The 27,629-nt window shown below is 49.8% G+C and overlaps 1 long non-coding RNA gene across 1 annotated transcript; it reads left to right on the forward strand.

Annotated features, from left to right (window-relative positions):
• The first annotated feature begins 10,432 nt into the window (after positions 1-10,432).
• LOC122546775 (uncharacterized) lies at positions 10,433-26,423 on the forward strand. The gene is made up of 4 exons (XR_015757302.1): positions 10,433-10,454; positions 24,268-24,331; positions 24,479-24,534; positions 25,145-26,423. It is a non-coding gene; the product is annotated as an uncharacterized LOC122546775 (long non-coding RNA).
• The last annotated feature ends 1,206 nt before the right edge of the window (positions 26,424-27,629 follow it).

The following is a 27,629-nucleotide window of genomic DNA, read 5'->3' on the forward strand; positions in this document are numbered from 1 at the left end:
TTGTATAAGACTCTGGTGCGGCCGCATCTGGAGTATTGTGTGCAGTTTTGGTCGCCATACTATAGGAAGGATGTGGAGGCACTGGAACGGGTGCAGAGGAGGTTTACCAGGATGTTGCCTGGTATGGTAGGAAGATCATATGAGGAAAGGCTGAGGCACTTGGGGTTGTTTTCATTGGAGAAAAGAAGGTTTAGGGGTGACTTGATTGAGGTGTCCAAGATGATTAGGGGGTTAGATAGGGTTGACAGTGTGAACCTTTTCCCGCGTATGGAGTCGGGTATTACAAGGGGGCATAGCTTTAAATTAAGGGGGGGTAGATATAGGACTGAAGTTAGGGGTAGGTTCTTCACTCAGCGAGTCGTAAGTTCATGGAATGCCCTGCCAGTAACAGTGGTGGACTCTCCCTCTTTATGGGCATTTAAGCGGGCATTGGATAGACATATGGAGGATAGTGGGTTAGTCTAGGTTAGGTGGGCTTGGATCAGCGCAACATCGAGGGCCGAAGGGCCTGTACTGCGCTGTATTCTTCTATGTTCTATGAAACAGGAGAGACGCAGACAGCGAGAGAGAGAAACAGGAGAGATGCAGGTAAAGAGAGAAACAGGAGAGACGCAGACAGAGAGAGAAACAGGAGAGGGGCAGACAGAGAGAGAGAAACAGGAGAGAGGCAGACACAGAGAGAGAGAGAAACAGGGGAGACGCAGACAGAGAGAGAAACAGGAGAGACGCAGACAGAGAGAGAAACAGGAGAGAGGCAGACAGAGAGAAACAGGAGAGACGCAGACAGAGAGAGAAACAGGAGAGACGCAGACAGAGAGAAACAGGAGAGAGGCAGACAGAGAGAGAGAGAGAAACAGGAGAGAGGCAGACAGAGAGAGAGAGAGAAACAGGAGAGACGCAGACAGAGAGAGAAACAGGAGAGAGGCAGACAGAGAGAGAAACAGGAGAGAGGCAGACAGAGAGAGAAACAGGAGAGAGGCAGACAGAGAGAGGAACAGGAGAGACGCAGTCAGAGAGAGAGAAACAGGAGAGACGCAGACAGAGAGAGAGGGAGAAACAGGAGAGAGGCAGACAAAGAGAGAAACAGGACACAGACAGAGAGAGAGAGAAACAGGAGAGACGCAGACAGAGAGAGAAACAGGAGAGACGCAGACAGAGAGAGAAACAGGAGAGACGCAGACAGAGAGAGAAACAGGAGAGACGCAGACAGTGAGAGAGAGAAACAGGAGAGACCCAGACAGAGAGAGAGAGAAACAGGAGAGAGGCTGACAGAGAGAGAGAGAAACAGGAGAGAGGCAGACAGTGAGAGAAACAGGAGAGACGCAGACAGTGAGAGAAACAGGAGAGACGCAGACAGGGAGAGAAACAGGAGAGACACAGAGAGAGAAACAGGAGAGACGCAGACAGTGAGAGAAACAGGAGAGACGCAGACAGGGAGAGAAACAGGAGAGACGCAGACAGAGAGAGAAAAACAGGAGAGACGCAGACAGAGAGAGAGAGTGAGACAGGTGAGACAATAGACAATAGGTGCAGGAGTAGGCCATTCTGCCCTTCGAGCCTGCACCACCATTCAATATGATCATGGCTGATCATCCTTAATCAGTATCCTGTTCCTGCCTTATCTCCATAACCCTTGATTCCACTATCCTTGAGAGCTCTATCCAACTGTTTCTTAAATGAATCCAGAGAGTGGGCCTCCACTGCCCTCCGGGGCAGAGCATTCCACACAGCCACCACTCTCTGGGTGAAGACGTTTCTCCTCATCTCTGTCCTAAATGGTCTACCCCGTATTTTTAAACTATGTCCTCTGGTTCGGGACTCACCCATCAGTGGAAACATGTTTCCTACTGCCAGAGTGTCCAATCCTTTAATAATCTTATATATCTCAATCAGATCCCATCTCAGTCTTCGAAACTCAAGGGTATACAAGCCCAGTCGCTCCAGTCTTTCAGTGTAAGGTAATCCTGCCATTCCAGGAATTGACCTTGTGAACTTACGCTGCACTCCCTCAATAGCCAGAATGTCTTTCCTCAAATTTGGAGACCAGAACTGCACACAGTACTCCAGGTGTGGTCTCACCAGGGCCCTGTACAGCTGCAGAAGAACCTCTTTGCTTCTATACTCAATCCCTCTTGTTATGAAGGTCAGCATGCTATTAGCCTTCTTCACTACCTGCTGTACCTGCATGCTTGCCTTCATTGACTGGTGTACAAGAACACCCAGATCTCTCTGTACTGCCCCTTTACCTAAATTGATTCCATTGAGGTAGTAATCTGCCTTCCTGTTCTTGCTACCAAAGTGGATAACCATACAGTTATCCACATTAAACTGCATCTGCCATTGCATCTGCCCACTCACCTAACTTGTCCAGGTCACCCTGTAATCTCCTAACATCCTCCTCACATTTCACCCTGCCACCCAGCTTAGTATCATCAGCAAATTTGCTAATGTTATTGCTGATACCATCTTCTATATCATTAATATATATTGTAAAAAGCTGCAGTCCCAGCACGGATCCCTGCGGTACCCCACTGGTCACTGCCTGCCATTCCGAAATGGAGCCGTTTATCACTACCCTTTGTTTCCTATTAGCCAACCAACTTTCAATCCAAGTTAGTACTTTGCCCCCAATACCATGCGCCCTAATTTTACTCACTAACCTCCTGTGTGGGACTTTATCAAAAGCTTTCTGAAAGTCCAGGTACACTACATCTACTGGATCTCCCTAATCCATCTTCAGAGTTACATCCTCAAAAAATTCAAGAAGATTAGTCAAGCATGATTTCCCCTTCATAAATCCATGCTGACTCTGACCTATCCTTTACTACTATCCAGATGTGTCGTAATTTCATCCTTTATAATAGACTCCAGCATCTTTCCCACCACTGAGGTCAGACTAACTGGTCTATAATTTCCTGCTTTCACTCTCCCACCTTTCTTAAAAAGTGGGTCGACATTAGCCACCCTCCACTCCGCAGGAACTGATCCCGAATCTATAGAAGATTGGAAAATGATCACCAATGTATCCACGATTTCTACAGGTACCTCCTTCAGTACCCTGGGATGTAGACCATCAGGCCCTGGAGACTTATCAACCTTCAGACCTAACAGTCTCGCCAACACCAATTCCTGGCAAATATAAATTCCCTTCAGTTCAGGTCCTTCAGCCACTGTTACCTCAGGGAGATTGCTTGTGTCTTCCCCAGTGAACACAGATCTGAAGTACCCATTTAATTCCTCTGCCATTTCTTTGTTCCCCGTAATATATTCCCCTGTTTCTGTCTTCAAGGACCCAATTTTAGTCTTAACCATTTTTTTCCCTTTCACATACCTAAAAAAGCTTTTACTATCCTCCTTTATATTTTTGGCCAGTTTACCTTCGTACCTCATTTTTTCTCTGCGTATTTCCTTCTTAGTAATCCTCTGTTGTTCTTTAAAAGCTTCCCAGTCCTCCGTTTTCCCACTTATCTTAGCTATGTTATACTTTTTCTCTTTTGACTTTATATGTTTCTTAACTTCCCTCGTCAGCCATGGCCACCCCTGCCTCCTCCTAGGATCTTTCTTCCTTTTTGGAATGAACTGATCCTGCATCTTCTGCATTATACCCAGAAATACCTGCCATTGTTCCTCCACTGTCATCCCTGCTAAGGTATTGCACCATTGAACTTTGGCCAGCTCCTCCCTCATAGCTCCATAGTTCCCTTTATTCAACAGAAATATTGTCACTTCCGATTGTACCCTCTCCCTCTCAAATTGCAGATTGAAGCTTATTGTATTATGGTCACTACTTCCCAATGGCTCCTTCACTTCGAGGTCCCTGACCAATTATGGTTCGTTACACAATACCAGATCCAGAATTGCCTTCTCCGTGGTCAGCTCCAGCACCAGCTGCTCTAAGAATCCATCTCTGAGGCACTCCACAAAGTCTCTTTCTTGTGGTCCAATACCATCCTGATTCTCCCAGTCTACCTGCATGTTGAAATCCCCCATAACAACTGTAGTGACATCTTTGCGACAGGCCAATTTCAGCTCCTGATTCAACTTACATCCGACATCCAGACTACTGTTTGGGGGCCTGTAGATGACTCCCAAGAGGGTCTTTTTACCCTTGGTATTTCAAAGCTCTATCCACACTGACTCTACATCTCCTGACTCTAGGTCCCCCCGCGCAAGGGACTGAATATCATCCCTTACCAACATAGCCACCCCACCCCCTCTGCCCATCAGTCTGTCCTTACGATAACACGTGTATCCTTGAATATTCATTTCCCAGGCCCTGTCCACTTGAAGCCACGTCTCAGTTATCCCCACAATATCGTATCTACCAATTTTCAAAAGAGCCTCCAGCTCATCCATCTTATGTCTAATGCTTCGTGCATTCATGTATAGTATTTTTAATTTGTTACTGCCCTCACCCTTCACATCAACCCCTATTTCACTCAACCTTACAGCATGATCCCTTTCTGAGTTTTCTGCCTCATTGATACAGTTGTCTTTCTTGACTTCTCTTGTTCTAACTTTCCCTTCAATTTCCTTCTTAAACATCCTTCTTGTCCCCTCCCCCCCCTCCCCCCCCGCTACTTAGTTTAAACGTAGCTGTGTTGCAGTAGCAAACCTGCCTGCCAGAATGCTGGTCCCTAACCTATTTAGGTGCAAACCGTCTCTCTTGTAGAATTTATGTTTACCACAAAACATACCCCACTGATCCAAGAATTTAAATCCTTGCTTCCTGCACCAGTTCCCCAGCCACACGTTCAAGTCCATTATCTCCCTGTTTCTGGCCTCACCAACCCGAGGAACTGGAAGCAAACCGGAGATAACCACCTTGGACGTCCTGCTTTTCAGCCTTCTTCCTCGTTCTCCGAAGTCCCGCTGTAGTATGTTCCTCCTCTTCTTCCCCACATCATTTGTGCCGACATGTACCACCACCTCTGGCTCTTCACCCTCGTCCTTGAGGATTTCCTGCACTTTGTCAGTGATGTCTTTAACCCTGGCACCAGGAAGGCAACACACCATCCTTAAGTCCTGCCTGCTGCCACAAAAACCCCGGTCAGTTCCTCTCACGACGGAGTCCCCTATCACCACGGCTCTGTGCGATGTCCGACTCTTCCACTCTGCCTCTGCGCCAACCTTTGATTGACAGACCTGGCCGCCTCGCGGACCGGCAGTATCATCTGTCTCTACTGTTTCCAAAAGATTCAACTTGTTCCTAACAGGTACTTCCCCCCGGGGTCTCGTGCACCTGTCTCCTCTCTGCCTTCCTCATTGTCTGCTCTCTTCTGGTATGGTCGGTGTAATAACCTAGCTGAAGGTCTTGTCCAGAAAGATCTCATTCTCTCGGATGAGCCTAAGGTCCTCGAGTTCTTTCATCAGTGCTGCAATATGCCGAATGCTTGACCTGCAACGGTAGTAGATTCACCAAGTTTAAGTGCATTTAAGTCGTCATTGGACAGGCAAATGGACGTACATGGAATAGTGTAGGTGGGATGGGCTTGAGATTGGTATGACAGGGCGGCGCAACATCGAGGGCCGAAGGGCCTGTACTGCGCTGTAATGTTCTATAGCTCCGTATTTTGTGCAATGGCCTACCGTGTGGAACCTTATCAAACGCCTTACTGAAGTCCTTGAAGTCCAAGGCAAAAAATCCATAATGGGAGTTCTGTATAGACCTGCTAAGAGTGTATTGGGAAATAGAGAGGGTATGTCAGAAAGGCAAGGTCACAGGGATCCCGGGGACTTCAATATGCAGGTGGACTGGGTGATTCATGTTGCTGGTGGATCCAAAGAAAGGGAATTCATGGAATGCTTACGGGATGGCTTTTTGAAACAGCCTGTGATAGAGCCCACAAGGGAGCAGGCTATTCTGGACTTAGTGCGATGTAATGAGTCAGACTTTATAAAAGATCTTAAAGTAAGGGAACTCTTGGGTGGCAGCGATCATAATATGGCAGAGTTCAGTCTGCAGTTTGAAAGAGAGAAGGCAAAATCGGATGTAATGGTGTTACAGTTAAATAAAGGTAATTACGGGGGCATGAGAGAGGGACTGATGAAAATTGACTGGATGCAGAGCCTAGTGGGGAAGACAGTAGAGCAACAATGGCAGGAGTTTCTGGGTGTAATTGAGGACACAGTACAGAGGGTCATCCCAAAGAAAAGAAAGATTATTCGGGGAGGGATTAGACAGCCGTGGCTGACAAAGGAAGTCAGGAAATGTGTCAAAGATAAAGAGAGAGCCTATAAAGTGGCCAAGAGCACTGGGAAATCAGAAGATTGGGAAGGCTACAAAAACAAACAGAGGATAACAAAGAGAGAAATAAGGAAGGAGAGGATCAAATATGATGGTAAGCTAGCCAGTAATATTAGAAATGATAGTAAAAGTTTCTTTCAATACATAAGAAACAAACGAGAGGCAAAAGTAGGAACTGGGCTGCTCTGAATTGATGCAGGAAGGCGAGTGCTGGGAGAGAAGGGAATAGCTGGAGAACTTAATAAATACTTTGTGTCAGTCTTCACAGTGGGAGACAGGAGTAATATCCCAACAATTAAGGAGAGTCAGGGGGCAGAGTTGGGTATGGTAGCCATTACAAAAGAGAATGTGCTAGAAAAGCTAAAAGGGCTAAAAATTGATAGATCTCCAGCCTCCGAAGGGCTACATCCTCGAGTTCTGAGGGAGGTGGCTGAGGAAATAGTGGTGGCTTTGGTTGTGATCTTTCAAAAATCACTGGAGTCAGGGAACGTCCCGGATGACTGGAAGATCACTGTTGTAACCTCCTTGTTCAAGGAAGGATCAAGACAAAAGATGGAAAATTATAGGCCAATTAGCCTAACCTCGGTTGTTGGTTAAGGATGAGGTTTCTAAATTCTTGGAGGTGCAGGGTCAGATTAGAACAAGTCAGCATGGATTCAGTAAGCATGATTTAGAGATGCCGCTGTTGGACTGGGGTGTACAAAGTTAAAAATCACACAACACCAGGTTATAGTCCAACAGGTTTAATTGGAAGCACTAGCTTTCGGAGCGTCGCTCCTTCATCAGGTGACTATCATCTGATGAAGGAGCATCGTTCTGAAAGCTAGTGTGACTCCAATTAAACCTGTTGGACTATAACCTGGTGTTGTGTGATTTTTAGCTTTGGATTTAGTAAGGGGAGGTCGTTAGAATTCTTTGAAGAGGTAACAAGTAGGTTAGACCAGGGAAACCCAGTGGATGTGGTCTATCTAGACTTTCCAAAAGGCCTTTGATAAGGTGCCACACGGGAGGCTGCTGAGTAAGGTGAGGGCCCATGGTGTTCGAGGTGAGCTACTGGTATGGATTGAGGATTGGCTGTCTGTCAGGAGGCAGAGAGTTGGGATAAAAGGTTCTTTTTTGGAATGGCAGTCGGTGACAAGCGGTGTCCTGCAGGGTTCAGTGTTGGGGCCACAGCTGTTCACATTATATATTAATGATCTGGATGAAGGGACTGGGGGCATTCTAGCGAAGTTTGCCGATGATACGAAGTTAGGTGGACAGGCAGGTAGTACTGAGGAAGTGGGGAGGCTGCAGAAGGATCTAGACAGTTTGGGAGAGTGGTCCAGGAAATGGCTGATAGAATTCAATGTGAGCAAATGCGAGGTCTTGCACTTTGGAAAAAAGAATAGAAGCATGGACTACTTTCTAAATGGTGAGAAAATTCGTAAAGCCAAAGCACAAAGGGATCTGGGAGTGCTAGTTGAAGATTCTCTAAAGGTAAACATGCAGGTTGAGTCCGTGATTAAGAAAGCAAATGCAATGTTGTCAATTATCTCAAGAGGGTTGGAATATAAAAGCAGTGATGTGCTACTGAGACTTTATAAAGCTCTGGTTAGGCCCCATTTGGAGTACTGTGTCCAGTTTTGGGCCCCACACCTCAGGAAGGACATACTGACACTGGAGCGTGTCCAGCGGAGATTCACACGGATGATCCCTGGAATGATAGGTCTAACATACGAGGAACGGCTGAGGATCCTGGGATTGTATTCATTGGAGTTTAGAAGGTTAAGGGGAGATCTAATAGAAACTTACAAGATAATGCATGGCTTAGAAAGGGTGGACGCTGGGAAGTTGTTTCCGTTAGGAGGGGATAATAGGACCCGTGGGCACAGCCTTAGAATTAGAGGGGGTCAATTCAGAACAGAAATGAGGAGACATTTCCTCAGCCAGAGAGTGGTGGGCCTGTGGAATTCATTGCCCATCAGCCATGACTAAATGGCAGAGTGGACCTGATGGGCCAAATGGCCTTACTTCCACTCCTATGTTATATGGTCTTATGTACACCACATCAACGGCTTTACCCTCATCCACCTGTTTGGTCACCTTCTCAAAGAACTCAATAAGGTTTGTGAGGCACGACCTGCCCTTCACAAAACCGTGCTGACTATCCCTAATCAAATTATTCCTTTCCAGATGGTTATAAATCCTATTTCTTATAACCTTTTCCAACACTTTACCAACAACTGAAGTAAGGCTCTCACTGGTCTATAATTCCCAGGGTTGTCCGACTCCCGTCTTTAAACAGGGGAACCACATTTGCTATCCTCCAGTCTTCTGGCACTACTCCTGTCGACAATGATGACATAAAGATCAAAGCTAAAGGCTCAGCAATCTCCTCCCTGGTTTCCCAGAGAATCCGAGGATAAATCCCATCCGGCCCACGAGTCTTATCCATTTCCAGATCTTCCAAAATTGCTAAAACCTCCTCTTTGTCAGCCTCAATCCCATCTAATCTAGTAGCCTGTATCTCCGTATTCTCACTAACATTGCCCCTTTCCAATGTGAATACTGGTGAAAAGTATTCATTAAGCCCTTCCCCATGTCCTCCGATTCCACACACAACTTCCCACGATTATCTTTAACTAATCTTACTCTCGTCATTCTTTTATTCCTGATCTACCTATAGAAGGCCTCAGGGTTTTCCTTGATCCGATCCGCCACCAACTTCTCATGACCCCTCCTGGCTCCTCTAACCCCCTCCTTTGATCTTTTCTGTCTAGCTTATGACTCCCAATCCCCGGAACTGAGCCTTCACGCCTCATCCTCACATAAGCCTTCTCCTTCCTCTTGACAAGAGCTACAACATCTTTAGTAAACCATGGTTCTCTCTCTCGACAACTACCTGCCTCATACTCACTTAGGACACACAGCAGCTGTTCCTTGAACAAGCTCCATATTTCTAATGTGCCCATCTCCTGCAGTTTCCTTCCTCATCGGATGCATCCTAAATCTTGCCTAATCGCATCATATTACCTTTCTCCCAGTTATACCTCTTTCTCTGTGGTATATACCTAGCCCTGGAGTCCTAGAGATGTACAGAACAGAAATAGGCCCTTCGGCCCATCAGGTCTACACCAGTAAAAAAAACAACCACCTCTAGCAATTCTAATCCCGTTTTCCAGCAGTTGGCCTATAGCCTTGTGTACCTTGGCATTGCACATACACATCTCAATCCCTCTTCAATGTGATGAGGATTCCTGCCTCTCCCACCCTCTCAGGCTGTGAGGTCCAGATTCCCCACCCCCCTCTTGGTGAAAAGGTTTATCCTCACATCCCCCTCTAAACCTCCTGCCCCTTACCTTAAACCCCAGCTCCCTGGTCAGTGATCCCTGCGTTAACGGGAAAGGTTCCTCCGATCGACCCTGTCTATGTCCCTCATAATTTTATCCATCGCAATCAAGTCCCCTGTCAGTCTCCTCTGCTCCCTGGAAAACAATCCCAGTCTGGCAATCTCTCCAGCCCAGGCCACATCCTGGGAAATCTCCTGAGCACCCTCTCCTGTGCACGCACATCCCTCCCATGATGTGGATTCCAGAACTGCACACCGTACTCTCACTGTGGCCTAACCAATGTTTTAGACAGTTCCAGCATCACCTCCCTGCTCTTCAACTCTGTGCCTCGGATAATAAAGGCAACTATCCCATAGGCCTCCCTCCCTTTACCCACCTGCCCTGATACCTTAAGGGACCAGTGCACATACACAGTGATCCTCAGGGATTCCCAGAGTCCTACAGTCCATCCTGTATTCTCTTGTCTCGTTTTGTCCTGCATAAGTGCATTTGCTTGAATGTGAATTAGAAAGTTTAATTGGTTAGTTTAATTGTTTAATTGGTTAGTAAAATTGATTAATTGGTTAGTTTAATTGTTTAATTGGTTTGTTTAATTGGTTAGTTTCCAGATGACAAGAAAATTGGCGATGGTATTGATAGTCAGGAGGATGGTCTGACCAGCCTGTGTGGATAGGCTGAATATATTCCCTTAAATAAAATACAAGATAAAGTATGAGAAGAAAATGAGGACTGCAGATGCTGGAGATCAGAGCTGAAAAATGTGTTGCTGGAAAAGCGCAGCAGGTCAGGCAGCATCCAGGGAACAGGAGAATCGACGTTTCGGGCATAAGCCCTTCTTCAGGAATGAGGAAGGTGTGCCAAGCAGGCTAAGATAAAAGGTAGGGAGGAGGGACTTGGGGGAGGGGCGTTGGGAATGTGATAGGTGGAAGGAGGTTAAGGTGAGGGTGATAGGTCGGAGAGGGGGTGGGGGAGGAGAGGTCAGGAAGAAGATTGCAGGTCAAGAAGGCGGTGCTGAGTCTGAGGGTTGGGACTGAGAAAAGGTGGGGGGAGGGGAAATGAGGAAGCTGGAGAAATCTGCATTCATCCCTTGTGGTTGGAGGGTTCCTAGGCGGAAGATGAGGCGCTGTTCCTCCAGGCGTCATGTTGCCATGGTCTGGCGATGGAGGAGGCCAAGGACCTGCATGTCCTTGACGGAGTGGGAGGGGGAGTTAAAGTGTTCAGCCACAGGGTGGTTGGGTTGGTTGGTCCAGGTGTCCCAGAGGGGTTCTCTGAAACGTTCCACAAGTAGGCGGCCTGTCTCCCCAATGTAGAGGAGGCCACATCGCGTGCAACAGATGCAGTAAATGATGTGTGTGGAGGTGCAGGTGAATTTGTGGGGGATATGGAAGGATCCCTTGGGGCCTTGGAGGGAAGTGAAGAGGGAGGTGTGGGCGCAAGTTTTGCATTTCTTGCGGTTGCAGGGGAAGGTGCCGGGAGTGGAGGTTGGGTTGGTGGGGGGTGTGGATCTGACGAGGGAGTCGCAGAGGGAGTGGTCTTTCCAGAACGCTGATAGGGGAGGGGAGGGAAATATATCCTTGGTGGTAGGGTCTGTTTGGAGGTGGCGGAAATGACGAAGGATGATACGATGTATCTGGAGGTTGGTGGGTGGTAGGTGAGGACCAGTGGGGTTCTGTCCTGGTGGCGGTTGGAGGGGCGGGGCTCAAGGGCGGAGGAGCGGGAAGTGGAGGAGATGCGGTGGAGGGCATCGTCGACCTCGTCTGAGGGGAAATTGCGGTCCTTGAAGGAGGAGGCCATCTGGGTTGTTCGGTATTGGAACTGGTCCTCCTGGGAGCAGATGCGGCGGAGACAAAGGAATTGGGAATATGGGATGGCGTTTTTACAGGGGGCAGGGTGGGAGGAGGTGTAGTCTAGGTAGCTGTGGGAGTCGGTCGGTTTATAGTAAATGTCTGTGTTGAGTCGGTCGTCCGAGATAGAGATGGAGAGGTCGAGGAAGGGGAGGGAGGAGTCTGAGACTGTCCAGGTAAATTTGAGGTCAGGGTGGAAGGTGTTAGTAAAGTGGATGAACTGTTCAACCTCCTCGTGGGAGCACGAGGCAGCACCGATACAGTCATCGATGTAGCGGAGGAAAAGGTGGGGGGTGGGGCCAGTGTAGTTGCGGAAGATGGACTGTTCCACATATCCTACGAAGAGGCAGGCATAGCTGGGGCCCATGCGGGTGCCCATGGCTACTCCTTTGGTTTGGAGGAAGTGGGAGGATTGGAAAGAGTTGTTCAGGGTGAGGACCAGTTCAGTCAGTCGAAGGAGGGTGTCAGTGGAAGGGTACTGTTTGGTACGGCGTGAAAGGAAGAAGCGGAGGGCTTTGAGTCCTTCGTGATGGGGGATGGCGGTGTACAGGGACTGGATGTCCATGGTGAAGATAAGGCGTTGGGGACCGGGGAAGTGAAAATCATGGAGCAGGTGGAGGGCGTGGGTGGTGTCCCGAACGTAGGTGGGGAGTTCTTGGACTAAGGGGGACAGGACCGTGTCGAGGTATGGGGAGATGAGTTCGGTGGGGCAGGAGCAGGCGGAGACAATGGGTCGGCCGGGGCAGTCAGGTTTGTGGATTTTGGTCAGGACCCCGCCCCTTCGCCGATCTCCGTCCCTGCCCCAGGCCTAACCCCGCCCCCACACCCACCTCCAGCCCCACACCAGGTCCTAGCTCCCAGCCCTGCCGTGTGTTCACCATCCCTCCGGACCTGCCCCTCTCTGAGGATGAAAGATCAGTCCTCAGCAGAGGCCTCACCTTCATCCCCCTACGCTCCCGGATTAATGAGTTCAACACACGGCGTGACATCGAACAATTCTTCCGCCGCCTTCGCCTCCGCGCCTACTTCTTTAACCAAGACTCCCGCCCACCCTCTGACGACCCCTTCTCCCACCTCCAACACACCCCATCCACCTGGACACCCCGTGCTGGCCTCCTACCTGCCCTCGACCTCTTCATAGCAAACTGCCGCCGCGATATTAACCGCTACCTGAACTCCCACACTCCCCCCACCCACTCCAACCTCTCACCCTCGGAACGCGCAGCCCTCCACTCCCTCCGTTCCAACCCCAACCTCACCATCAAACCAGCTGACAAGGGAGGCGCAGTAGTAGTTTGGCGCACTGACCTTTACACCGCTGAGGACAAACGCCAGCTCGCAGATACTTCCTCCTACTGCCCCCTTGACCATGACCCCACCCCCCACCACCAAGCCATCATCTCCCAGACCGTCCATAACCTCATCACCTCAGGGGATCTCCCATCCACCGCCTCCAACCTCATAGTCCCACAACCCCACACCGCCCGCTTCTACCTCCTGCCCAAAATCCACAAACCTGACTGCCCCGGCCGACCCATTGTCTCAGCCTGCTCCTGCCCCACTGAACTCATCTCGGCATACCTCGACACGGTCCTGTCCCCCTTAGTCCAAGAACTCCCCACCTACGTTCGGGACACCACCCACGCCCTCCACCTCCTCCATGATTTTCGCTTCCCCGGTCCCCAACGCTTTATCTTCACCATGGACATCCAGTCCCTGTACACCTCCATCCCCCATCATGAAGACCTCAAAGCCCTCCGCTTCTTCCTCTCCCACCGACCCAACCAGTACCCTTCCACTGACACCCTCCTTCGACTGACTGAACTGGTCCTCACCCTGAACAACTTCTCTTTCCAATCCTCCCACTTCCTCCAAACCAAAGGAGTAGCCATGGGCACCCGCATGGGCCCCAGCTATGCCTGCCTCTTCGTAGGGTATGTGGAACAATCCATCTTCCGCAACTACACTGGCCCCACCCCCCATCTTTTCCTTCGCTACATCGATGACTGTATCGGCGCTACCTCGTGCTCCCACGAGGAGGTTGAACAGTTCATCCACTTCACCAACACCTTCCACCCCGACCTCAAATTCACCTGGACAGTCTCAGACTCCTCCCTCCCCTTCCTCGACCTCTCCATCTCTATCTCGGACGACCGACTCAACACAGACATTTACTATAAACCGACCGACTCCCACAGCTACCTGGACTACACCTCCTCCCACCCTGCCCCCTGTAAAAACACCATCCCATTCTCCCAATTCCTTCGCCTCCGCCGCATCTGCTCCCAGGAAGACCAGTTCCAATACCGTACAACCCAGATGGCCTCCTTCAAAGACCGCAATTTCCCCCCCGACGTGATCGACGATGCCCTCCACCGCATCTCCTCCACTTCCCGCTCCTCCACCCTTGAGCCCCGCCCCTCCAACCGCCACCAGGACAGAACCCCACTGGTCCTCACCTACCACCCACCAACCTCCAGATACATCGCATCATCCGCCGTCATTTCCGCCACCTCCAAACGGACCCCACCACCAGGGATATATTTCCCTCCCCTCCCCTATCAGCGTTCCAGAAAGACCACTCCCTCCATGACTCCCTCGTCAGGTCCACACCCCCCACCAACCCAACCTCCACTCCCGGCACCTTCCCCTGCAACCGCAGGAGGTGCAAGACTTGCGCCCACACCTCCCTCCTCACCTCCCTCCAAGGCCCCAAAGGAAACTTCCATATCCGCCACAGATTCACCTGCACCTCCACACATATCATCTATTGCATCCCCTGCACCCGATGTGGCCTCCTCTATATTGGGGAGACAGGCCGCCTACTTGCGGAGCATTTCAGGGAACACCTCTGGGACACCCGCACCAACCAACCCAACCACCCCGTGACTGAACACTTTAACTCCCCCTCCCCCTCCCCCTCCCCCCACCAAGGCGATGGTCCTTGGCCTCCTCCATCGCCAGACCATGGCAACATGACGCCTGGAGGAAGAGCGCCTCATCTTCCGCCTAGGAACCCTCCAACCACAAGGGATGAATGCAGATTTCTCCAGCTTCCTCATTTCCCCTCCCCCCACCTTTTCTCAGTCCCAACCCTCGGATTCAGCACCGCCTTCTTGACCTGCAATCTTCTTCCCGACCTCTCCGCCCCCATCCCCTCTCTGACCTATCACCCTCACCTTAACCTCCTTCCACCTATTGTATTCCCAACGCCCCTCCCCCAAGTCCCTCCTCCCTACCTTTTATCTTAGCCTGCTTGGCACACCCTCCTCATTCCTGAAGAAGGGCTTATGCCCGAAACGTCGATTCTCCTGTTCCTTGGATGCTGCCTGACCGGCTGCACTTTTCCAGCAACACATTTTAAAGTATGAGGAGAGACAGGCAACTCACATAAGGAAGCGAAAATCTTCATTAATAGCAATAAAGATGATAAAAGAGGAGAGGACGGTTTAGCGACCATAGTGAGGATTAACACGTGGAAGAGGTGGCTTTAAGTGAGGAAGTGAGTGAGACCACAACAAACAAGAGCATGATGAGACCATTCGGCCCCTCAAGCCTTCTCCCCCGTCCAGTACAATGATGGCTGACCTTGTGTTTCATTTCCACTTTCCCTGTATCCTCGATTCCCTGAGAGACCAAACATGTGTCTCTCCCACGGGCCTCCACACCCAACAGCCTTAAATATGGAGAGCCCGATGGGTCAGAGAATTCCAAAGATTCATAACCCTCTGAGTAATGCCTCCACTTTCAGTTCATAGAATCATTGAGTCAAGAAGCATAGGAACAGGCCCTTCGGCCCACTGTGTCTGTGCCGGCCGAGCGAGTCCAAACTACACCGACCCAATTTACCTGCACTTGGTTAACAGCTACTGTGCCCTGGCACTGTAAGTTCTCATTTAGGTGCTCTTTAAATGTTGTGAGTGTACCTGCCTCCACCCATCTCTCAGGCAGCACCTTCCATATTCCCACCACCCTCTAGGAGCACAAATATTTTTTCAGATCTCCTCTAAACCTCTTATTCCTCACTCTGATGTTAGAGTGGATTGTGAGGATCTCTGCCCCATTGCAGATATGTCTGTCGGTGTCTCTCATAATGTTGTAAACCTCAGTCAGATTCCCCCTCCCCTCAGCCTTCTCTGCTCCAGGAATAACAAACCCAGCCTATCCAGTCTCTCCCCCAACTGAGTTGTAACAAGACTTCCCTGCTCCTTCATTTGCCATCCCGGTACAGGAAGACGAGCAGCCTATAGGCCTGCTTCCCCACCCTGTCTCTCTGTGCTAACACCTTCGGGGATCCATGGACTGTACACCAAGGTCCTTTTGTTCTTCAGTGCTCCCCGGGGACCTATCATTGATTGTGTCCATCCTTCCTTCGTTAGACCTCCTAAAAATGTATTCTCTCGTACTTATCAGGATTAAATTCCATCTGCCATTGCTCTGCCCAGGTTCCCAGCTGATCAATATCAGCCTGTAGTCTGAGACCATCCTTCTCACTATCAAAGGCACCACCCCCAGGTTTCCTGTCATACTCAATTACACCGTCTACGTTTCCATCCAGGTCATTAGTGTAATCGAATGGCAAAAGGCCCAACACCGAACCCTGTGGTTCAACCCTCCACCATCACCTTTTGGCTCTGATTTGTAAGCCCAGTTTGCCAATTTGTTTTGGATCCCATGGACTCTTCCCTTTTGGACCAGCCTTCCATGTGGGACCTTGTTCAAAGGCCTTACTCAACTCCATGGAAAAGCACTCTCCTCATCAATATATTTAGTAACCTATCAAAAAACTAAAATTAGTCAGACATGATCTCCCTCTGACAAATCCATGCAGACTACCCTTGATCAATCTGTACTTTTCCAATGTTGATTAATCCTGTCCCTCACCACTTTTTCCAATAATTTCTTGACCACTAACATCAGACGGGCAAATCCCTGCTGCCCTTCATTTCCCACCCTCCCCCTGGCACTTCACCTGTGGGCAGCCAAGTATCAAATATCTCAACCAGGACCTCAGCAAGCTCCTCCCTCACCTCCCCCAGCCCCTGGGAAATACCTCCCCCAGCCCCTGGGAAATACCTCCCCCAGCCCCTGGGAAATACCTCCCCCAGCCCCTTGGAAATAACTCCCCCAGCCGCTGGGAAATACCTCCCACAGCCCCTGGGAAATACTTACCCCAGCCCCTGGGAAATACCTCCCCCAGCCCCTGGGAAATACTTACCCCAGCTCCTGGGAAATACCTCCCCCAGCCCCTGGGAAGTACTTACCCCAGCCCCTGGGAAATACCTCCCCCAGCCCCTGGGAAATACCTCCCCCAGCCCCTTGGAAATAACTCCCCCAGCCGCTGGGAAATACCTCCCACAGCCCCTGGGAAATACCTCCCCCAGCCCCTGGGAAATACCTCCCCCAGCCCCTTGGAAATACCTCCCCCAGCCCCTGGGAAATACTTACCCCAGGCCCTGGGAAATACCCCAGCCCCTGGGAAATACCTCCCACAGCCCCTGGGAAATACTTACCCCAGCCCCTGGGAAATACTTACCCCAGCCCCTGGGAAATACCTCCCACAGCCCCTGGGAAATACTTACCCCAGCCCCTGGGAAATACTTACCCCAGCCCCTGGGAAATACCTCCCACAGCCCCTGGGAAATACCTCCCCCAGCCCCTTGGAAATACCTCCCCCAGCCCCTGGGAAATACTTACCCCAGGCCCTGGGAAATACCCCAGCCCCTGGGAAATACCTCCCCCAGCCCCTGGGAAATACCCCAGCCCCTGGGAAATACTTACCCCAGCCCCTGGGAAATACCTCCCCCAGCCCCTGGGAAATACTTACCCCAGCCCCTGGGAAATACTTACCCCAGCCCCTGGGAAATACCTCTCCAGCCCCTGGGAAATACCTCCCCCAGCCCCTGGGAAATACCCCAGGCCCTGGGAAATACCTCCCCCAGCCGCTGGGAAATACTTACCCCAGCCCCTGGGAAATACCTCCCCCAGCCCCTGGGAAATACTTACCCCAGCCCCTGGGAAATACCTCCCCCAGCCCCTGGGAAATACTTACCCCAGCCCCTGGGAAATACCTCCCCCAGCCCCTGGGAAATACTTACCCCAGCCCCTGGGAAATACCTCCCCCAGCCCCTGGGAAATACTTACCCCAGCCCCTGGGAAATACATACCCCAGCCCCTGGGAAATACTTACCCCAGCCCCTGGGAAATACCTCCCCCAGCCCCTGGGAAATACCTCCCCCAGCCCCTGGGAAATACCTCCCACAGCCCCTGGGAAATACTTACCCCAGCCCCTGGGAAATACTTACCCCAGCCCCTGGGAAATACCTCCCCAATCCCTGGAGATGTGGTTAAAAATCCCACAACACCAGGTTATAGTCCAACAGGTTTAATTGGAAGCACTATCTTTCGGAGCACTGCTCCTTCATCAGGTGGGTGTGGAGCAGGATCATAAAACGCGGAATTTATAGCAACAGGAATACAGTGAATATAGTGATACATTGAACAAACCTGGATTGTTAAGTCTTTCATCTTTTGGAATGGAATTGCTGGTTTCGGTTCTTTAAAATGTAAATCCCAGAACTTCAGTTAAGTCACATTCTCAAGATAATTTAAGGTTTTATAACAAAAGGTGACATCTCAGCTGAGATAATGCCTAAAGGTGTGAGTCAGACTGATCTTGAGTCAGACTGGTTCTATTTCCAAAGAGGACTTTACAATGTTATATGGATTCACTGCAGGCATTGACTGCTGCAGCGTCTGTATTTTTTGAGCAAAATAGAATGTATCTGCAAATATAATTCCACAAATACAAATTCACCCTCTAACTTATATGTGTGTGTGCATGCAGGAGAGAGAGAGACAGCGACAGAGTGAGTGTGTGCGTTTGAGTGTGAGTGCATGTGAGAAAGTGTGTGTTTTTACGTGTGAATGTGATAGGGCATAAGCCTGTGAGGGGGTGTGAACATGGGTGTGAGTGTGGGGGTTGTATGTGTGTGTGTATATGAGAGAGGGTCTGCATGAGTATGTGAGTGTGTGTGTGTAGTGCAATGGTGGTCACCTGTAATGTGACATGAACCCAAGGTCCCGGTTGAGGCCCTCCCTATGGGTACCAAACTTAGCTATCAGCCTCTGCTCAGCCATTCTGCGATGTTTCCTGTCCTAGATTCTGACTTAGAGGATGGTCACCCAAAGGTCTGAGGTCGAATGTCCTGGACCACTGAAGTGTTCCCCAGCTGGGAGGGAACCCTCCTGTCTGTTGATTGTTGTGCGGTGCCCATTCATCCGTTGTCGTAGTGCCTGCTTGGTCTCACCAATGTACCAAGCCTCCGGGCATCCTTGCCTGCACCTGATACAACACAACGCCAACCAGGCTCTCAAAACCAATCGCAACATTGTCATCAAAGCAACAGATAAAGGAGGAGCCATTATCATTCAGAATAGAACAGATTACTACAAGGAAGTGCACCGACAACTGAACAACCAGGAACACTACAGGCAACTACCGGCCGATCTGTGAACTAAACACATCAGGACTTTGGATCCAGTCCTTCAGAGTTCCCTACGCACCCTCATCCCACGTACTTCTCGCGGAGGCGACTTTTACTGCCTTCCAAAGATGCACAAAGCCAACACACCAGGACATCCCATTGTATCAGGCAGTGGGCCCCTGAGTGAGAGCCTCTCTGGCTATGTCAAAGGCATCTTGAAACCATTGTACTGGGGACCCCCAGCTTCTGTCGCGACACTATGGATTTCTTACAGAAACTCAGCACCCACGGACCAATCAAACCAGGAACATTCCTTGTCACAATGGTTGTTTCCGCACTCTACACCAGCATCCCCCACAATGATGGCATCGCGGCAACAGCCTCAGTACTCAACACCAACAACTGCCAATCTCCAAACACCACCTACAACTCATCCGCTTTATCCTCGATCATAACGTCTTCACCTTTGACAAACAGTTCTTCATCCAGACACACGGAACAGCCATGGGGACCAAATTTGCATCCCAATATGCCAACATTTTATGCACAGGTTCGAACAAGATTTCTTCTCTATGCAGGATCTCCAACCGACATTGTACACCAGGTACATTGACGACATTTTCTTCCTCTGGACCCATGGCGAGGAGTCACTGATAAAACTACACAGTGATATCAACAAGTTTCATCCCACCATCAAACTCACCATGGACTACTCTCGACTGTCTGTCTCATTCTTGGACACATGCGTCTCCATCAAGGACGGACACCTCAGCACCACACTCTACCGCAAACCCACAGACAACCTCACAATGCTACACTTCTCCAGCTTCCACCCAAAACATATTAAAACAGCCATTCCCTATGGACAAGCCCTACACATACACCGGATCTGCTCAGAGGAGGAGGAACGTGACGGACACCTGGAAGTACTCAGGGATGCCCTCACAAGAACAGGGTACGATGTTCAACTCATCGACCGCCAGTTCCGACGGGCCACAGCAAGGAACCGTAATGACCTCCTCAGGAGACAGACACGGGCTGCAACTGACAGGGTACTCTTCGTTGTTCAGTATTTCCCAGGAGCTGTAAGACTACGCCATGTTCTTCACGACCTGCAACACATTATCAATGAGGATGAACACCTCACCAAGACCTTCCCCATGTCTTCACTTCTTGCTTCTAAATAACCCCCAAACAACAAGCTGCCCAGTTTCCAGGGCAACATCGCCCACAACACCGTACAACCCTGTCATGGCAACCATTGCAAGACGTGTCAGAGTGTGGACATAGATACCACCATTACACGTGGGGACACCTCCCACCTTGTACATGGCAGTTACTCATGTGATTCAGCCAACATTGTCTATCTTATACGTTGCAGGCAGGGATGCCCGGAGGCATGGTACACTGGGGAAACCGAGCAAAGGCTACGACAACAGATGAATGGGCACCGCACAACAATCAACAGACAGGAGGGTTCCCTCCCAGTTGGGGAACACTTCAGTGGTCCAGGACATTCAGCCTCGGACCTTCGGGTGACCATCCTCCAAGGTGGACTTCGGGACAGGCAGCAGAGGAAAGTGGCCGAGCAGAGGCTGATAGCTAAGTTCGGTACCCATAGGGAGGGCCTCAACCGGGACCTTGGGTTCATGTCACAGTCTCTCTCACACTCTCTCGCACACACACACACACTTACATACTCATATATTCACGCAAACCCTCTCTCACACGCATGTTGTCTCTCATACACACACATACACCTCCCACACTCACACCCACGCAAACACCCTCTCACAAGCTTATACTCCATCACACTCACATACACACTTTACCAAGCTTACACACACACAAACACACTCTCCCATGTGCACTCACACTCAAACGCACACACTCACTCTGTCGCTGTCTCTCTCTCTCCTGCATGCACACACACATATAGGTTAGAGGGTGAATTTGTATTTGTGGAATTATATTTGCAGATACATTCTATTTTGCTCAAAAAATACAGAAGCTGCAGCAGTCAATGCCTGCAGTGAATCCATATAACATTGTAAAGTCCTCTTTGGAAATAGAACCAGTCTGACTCAAGATCAGTCTGACTCACACCTTTAGGCATTATCTCAGCTGAGATGTCACCTTTTGTTATAAAACCTTAAATTATCTTCAGAATGTGACTTAACTGAAGTTCTGGGATTTACATTTTCAAGAACCGAAATCAGCAATTCCATTCCAAAAGATGAAAGACTTAACAATCCAGGTTTGTTCAATGTATCACTATATTCACTGTATTCCTGTTGCTATAAATTCCGCGTCTTATGATCCTGCTCCACACCCACCTGATGAAGGAGCAGTGCTCCGAAAGCTAGTGCTTCCTAATAACCAGGAATTGTGTGATTTTTTAACTTTGTGCACCCCAGTCCAACACCGGTTCCCCCACATAGAGACATAAAGATGTACAGCATGTAAACAGCCCATATCCCTCCAAACCCTTCCTATTCATATTCCCATCCAAATGCCTCTTAAATGCTGCACGTGTACCAGCCTCCACCACTTCCTCTGGCAGCTCACTCCATACACACACCACCCTCTGTGTGAAAAAGTTGCCCCTTAGGTCTCTTTTATATCTTTCCCCTCTCACCCTAAACCTATGCCCTCTAGTTCTGGACTCCCCGACCCCAGAGAGAAGACTTTATCTATTTACCCTATCCATGCCCCTCATGATTTATAAACCTCTATAAGGTCACCCCTCAGCCTCCGACGCTCCAGGGAAAACAGCCCCAGCCTGTTCAGCCTCTCCCTGTAGCTCAGATCCTCCAACCCTGGCAACATCCTTGTAACTCTTTTCTGAACCCTTTCAAGTTTCACAACGTCTTTCCGATAGGAAGGAGACCAGAATTGCACGCAATATTCCAACAGTGGCCTAACCAATGTCCTGTACAGCTGCAACATGACCTCCCAACTCCTGTACTCAGTACTCTGACCAATAAAGGAAAGCATACCAAACGCCTTCTTCACTATCCTATCTACCTGCGACTCCACTTTCAAGGAGCTATGAACCTGCACTCCAAGGTCTCCTTGTTCAGCAACACTCCCTAGGACCTTACCATTAAGTGTATAAGTCTTGCTAAGATTTGCTTTCCCAAAATGCAGCACCTCGCATTTCTGAATTAAATTCCATCTGCCACTTCTCAGCCCACTGGCCCATCTGGTCCAGATCCTGTTGTAATCTGAGGTAACCTTCTTCCTTGTCCACGACACCTCCAATTTTGGTGTCATCTGCAAACTTACTAACTGTACCTCTTATGCTCGCATCCAAATCATTTATGTAAATGATGAAAAGTAGAGGGCCCAGCACCGATCCTTGTGGCACTCCACTGGTCACAAGCCTCCAGTCTGAAAAACAACCCTCCACCACCACCCTCTGTCTTCTACCTTTGAGCCAGTTCTGTATCCAAATGGCTAGTTCTCCCTGTATTCCATGAGATCTAACATTGCTAATCACCTTTTCAAATGCCTTACTGAAGTCCATATAGATCACATCTACTGCTCTGCCCTCATCAATCTTCTTTGTTACTTCTTCAAAAAACTCAATCAAGTTTGTGAGACATGATTTCACACACACAAAGCCATGTTGACTATCCCCAATCAGTCCTTGCCTTTCCAAATACATGTACATCCTGTGCCTCAGGATTCCCTCCAACAACTTGCCCACCACCGAGGTCAGGCTCACTGGTCTATAGTTCCCTGGCTTGTCTTTACCACCCTTCTTAAACAGTGGCACCACGTTTGCCAACCTCCAGTCTTCCGGCACCTCACCTGTGACTATCGATGATACAAATATCTCAGCAAGAGGCCCAGCAATCACTTCTCTAGCTTCCCACAGAGTTCTCGAGTACACCTGATCAGGTCCTGGGGACTTATCCACCTTTAACCGTTTCAAGACATCCAGCACTTCCTCCTCTGTAATCTGGACATTTTGCAAGATGTCACCATCTATTTCCCTACAGTCTATATCTTCCATATCCTTTTCCACAGTAAATACTGATGCAAAATATTCATTTAGTATCTCTCCCATTTTCTGTGGCTCCACACAAAAGCTGCTTTGCTGATCTGTGAGCGGCCCTATTCTCTCCCTAGTTACCCTTTTGTCCTTAATATATTTGTAAAAACCCTTTGGATTCTCCTTAATTCTATTTGCCAAAGCTATCTCATCTCCCCTTTTTGCCCTCCTGATTTCCCTCTTAAGTATACTCCTCCTGTCCTTTATACTCTTCTAAGGATTCACTCGATCTATCCTGTCTGTACCTGACATATGCTTCCTTCTTTTTCTTAACCAAACCCTCAATTTCTTTAATCATCCAGCATTCCCTGTACCTACCAGCCTTCCTTTTCACCCTGACAGGAATATACTTTTTCTGGATTCTTGTTATCTCATTTCTGAAGGCTTCCCATTTTCCAGCCATCCCTTTACCTGCGAACACCTGCCTCCAATCAGCTTTTGAAAGTTCTTGCCTAATACCGTCAAAATTGGCCTTTCTCCAATTTCGAACTTCAACGTTTAGATCTGGTCTATCCTTTTCCATCACTATTTTAAAACGAATAGAATTATGGTCGCTGGCCCCAAAGTGCTCCCCCACTGACACCTCAGTCACCTGCCCTGCCTTATTTCCCAAGAGTAGGTCAAGTTTTGCACCTTCTCTCGTCGGTACATCCACATACTGAATCAGAAAATTGTCTTGTACACACTTAACAAATTCCTCTCCATCTAAACCTTTAACACTATGGCAGTCCCAGTCGATGTTTGGAAAGTTAAAATTCCCCACCATAACCACCCTATTATTCTTACAGATAGCTGGGATCTCCTTACAAGTTTGTTTCTCAATTTCCCTCTGACTATTGGGGGGGGGGGGTCTATAATACAATCCAATAAGGTGATCATCCCTTTCTTATTTCTCAGTTCCACCCAAATAACTTCCCTGGATGTATTTCCGGGAATATCCTCCCTCAGCACAGCTGTAATGCTATCCCTTATCAAAAATGCCACTCCCCCTCCTCTCTCACCTCCCTTTCTATCCTTCCTGTAGCATTTGTATCCTGGAACATTCAGCTGCCAGTCCTGCCCATCCCTGAGCCATGTTTCTGTAGTTGTTATGATATCCCAGTCCCATGTTCCTAACCATGTCCTGAGTTCATGGGGATTTAGGCACTTTTACACCCCCAAAACATGTAATATCTCACTTACTAATCTTAACATGCTCCACAACCTCACCATCCAAACCGCAATCTCCAGATGTAATGTTGCTGTGCGGTGGTTGATGGTAAACCCCACATTGTACTGACCCCTCTCCTCCTTCCCACAGCTTACTCTCTTTCTCAAATTGGACGATCGTTTACACAGACACCTGACCTGTGATCTCTTGCCAAGTGAGTATCTCCCTGTGTGGGCATTTTGGGCATTTCTCCCACAATTTGCCCCCTCATACCCCCTCCACCAACACCCCCCCCCACCCCAATCTCTCAGTGCATGAAGTGCTACTAAATAATCTGACCCTCTCTCTCTCTCGCTATCAGCTGACCATTCCCAGGATTTGGCCCAAGAACTCGTGCAGTTTGGATTCATCAGCCAGGTAAGAGTCAGCATCCAACCTGATCTGCCCATCATCTGCCCCTTCGGGTCCCATTCTCCCCCGCTACCCCCTGCACTGGGCTAACACTCCCCAAATCTCCTGGCAGGAGGTGTTCCTGGTGATGTTGTTATGTGTTGTGGCCATCACACTCCCACCGGGTGATTGTTGAGGGAGGTCTAGTATCAGAGGGGCTAGTGGCCTTGGGCTAGTGTTCCCAAAACCCCAGAGTTCTGATTCAAACTGCATTGTGCCGGATAGTGAGGCTAGATTGGATGAATAACTCTGGAACTGAAAGCCAGTGATGAAATGTTCCTTGATTGTTGGAAAATCCCATCTGGTTCACTTTAGGGCCTACGTATGACCCCAGACCCACAGTGATGTGGCTGATGCTCCCTGGGTAATTCGGGAGGGGTAATAAATACTGGCTTTGGTAGTGACCTCCCTCATCCTGTGAATGATAAAATGGGATCACAGCCATCTTCAGCTCCCAGGAGCATAAACTTTCAAACTCATTGCCGCGCATGGTCACTGAAGTTTCACATTTTATAAATTGCTTCAGCTTGTGTTTGTCAACTTTCTCCTTCACTTTTCTCACTTGCACTTTCCGCAGGATGACTGTCAGAAGTTGGCGAACTTTCTGGAAGATTCTTTCAGCAAACTGCAAGGTGAAGGGGTCACTGCCCTGTCACTGCAAGAGATGACTCGAGATTAGGGGAGAGATCCAGACAGACACATCCCCTGACCCACTGCAGCCTCACCCTCAACACAGGCATCCATCCCAGTGACAGCAGCACCAAGACTGTCTGCATCCAGCCACCCCACTCACTACTCACCTCCAAACATCTGTCTGTCAAATACTCCCAGGATAGAGACTACACAGGGTCAGGGACAGAGTAAAGCTCCCTCTACACTGTACCCCCCCATCAAACACTCCCAGGACAGGGATAGCATGGGGTTAGATACAGAGTAAAACCCCCTCTACACCATCCCCCAAGTGAATTTATGCAGAGTATCTTGTAGATGGTACACGCTGCTGCTACTGAGGGTCAGTGGTGGAGGGAATGGACCCTTGTGGGTGTGATTCTAATCTAAGGCTGCTTTGTCCTGGATGGCTAAGATCAGAGTGGTGCTGGAAAAGCACAGCATGTCAGGCAGCATCTGAAGAGCGGGAAAATCGACATTTCAGGCAGGAGCCCTTCACCAGGAATGTCTGAAACATTGATTCTCCTGCTCCTCGGATGCTGCCTGGCCTGTTGTGCTTTTCCAGCACCACTCTAATCTTGACTCTTATATCCAGCGTCTGCAGTCCTCACTTTCACCTTGCCCTGGATGGTGTTGAGCTTCTTGAGTGTTTGTTGGAGCTGCCCCCATCCAGGGGCAAGTGGGGAGTATTCCATCACACTCCTGACCTGTGCCTTGTAGATGGTGGACAGGCTTTGGGGAGTCAGGAGGGGAGTTACTCGCTGCAGGATTCCCAGCCTCTGACCTGCTCTTGTAGCCGCTGTGTTTATGTGGTGAGTCCAGTTGAGTTTCTGGTCAGTGGTAACCCTCAGGATGTTAACTGAGGTGGGGGGGCAGCATGAGAAAGAAGCAAACTCCATAGAATTGAAATTCCACCCCCCCTTCCCCCCCAAGTCTTGTTCTAGATGGAGGATACTGACTCATCAGCTGAGGGAGGACAGTATGTGGTCATCAGCAGGAGGTTTAACCTGATGAGATTAGGCTTCCCGGTGATGAAGAACTCTAGCAGTGTATGGCAGTGTGGCAGTGTTTGTACGGCTGTACGGCAGTGTGGCAGTGTATGGCAGTGTGGCAGTGTGGCAGTGTACGGTTGTGTGGCAGTGTGTGGCAGTGTACGGCAGTGTGTGGCAGTGTACGGCAGTGTGTGGCAGTGTACGGCAGTGTGTGGCAGTGTACGGCAGTGTGGTAGTGTGTGGCAGTGTACGGCAGTGTGTGGTAGTGTGTGGCAGTGTGTGGCAGTGTACGGCAGTGTGGTAGTGTGTGGCAGTGTACGGCAGTGTGGTAGTGTGTGGCAGTGTGTGGTAGTGTGTGGCAGTGTGTGGCAGTGTACGGCAGTGTGTGGCAGTGTACGGCAGTGTGGTAGTGTGTGGCAGTGTACGGCAGTGTGGTAGTGTGTGGCAGTGTGTGGTAGTGTGTGGCAGTGTGTGGCAGTGTACGGCAGTGTGTGGCAGTGTACGGCAGTGTGGTAGTGTGTGGCAGTGTACGGCAGTGTGGTAGTGTGTGGCAGTGTGTGGTAGTGTGTGGCAGTGTGTGGCAGTGTACGGCAGTGTGTGGCAGTGTACGGCAGTGTGGTAGTGTGTGGCAGTGTGTGGTAGTGTGTGGTAGTGTGTGGCAGTGTGTGGTAGTGTGTGGTAGTGTGTGGCAGTGTACGGCAGTGTGGTAGTGTGTGGCAGTGTGTGGCAGTGTGTGGTAGTGTGTGGCAGTGTACGGCAGTGTGGTAGTGTGTGGCAGTGTGTGGTAGTGTGTGGTAGTGTGTGGCAGTGTACGGCAGTGTGGTAGTGTGTGGCAGTGTGTGGCAGTGTGTGGTAGTGTGTGGCAGTGTACGGCAGTGTGGTAGTGTGTGGCAGTGTGTGGTAGTGTGTGGCAGTGTGTGGCAGTGTACGGCAGTGTGTGGCAGTGTACGGCAGTGTGTGGCAGTGTACGGCAGTGTGTGGCAGTGTACGGTAGTGTGTGGTAGTGTGTGGCAGTGTACGGCAGTGTGTGGCAGTGTACGGTAGTGTGTGGCAGTGTGGTAGTGTGTGGCAGTGTACGGTAGTGTGTGGTAGTGTGTGGCAGTGTACGGCAGTGTGTGGCAGTGTACGGTAGTGTGTGGTAGTGTGTGGCAGTGTACGGCAGTGTGTGGCAGTGTACGGTAGTGTGTGGCAGTGTGGTAGTGTGTGGCAGTGTACGGCAGTGTGGTAGTGTGTGGCAGTGTACGGCAGTGTGGTAGTGTGTGGCAGTGTACGGCAGTGTGGCAGTGTACGGCAGTGTGGCAGTGTACGGCAGTGTGGCAGTGTACGGCAGTGTGGCAGTGTACGGCAGTGTGGCAGTGTACGGCAGTGTGTGGCAGTGTACGGCAGTGTGGTAGTGTGTGG

The sequence above is a fragment of the Chiloscyllium plagiosum genome, unplaced genomic scaffold (genome assembly GCF_037043375.1).
Source record: "Chiloscyllium plagiosum isolate Xiang-an unplaced genomic scaffold, Cpla_swu_hap1 HiC_scaffold_5, whole genome shotgun sequence".
NCBI lineage: Eukaryota > Metazoa > Chordata > Chondrichthyes > Orectolobiformes > Hemiscylliidae > Chiloscyllium > Chiloscyllium plagiosum.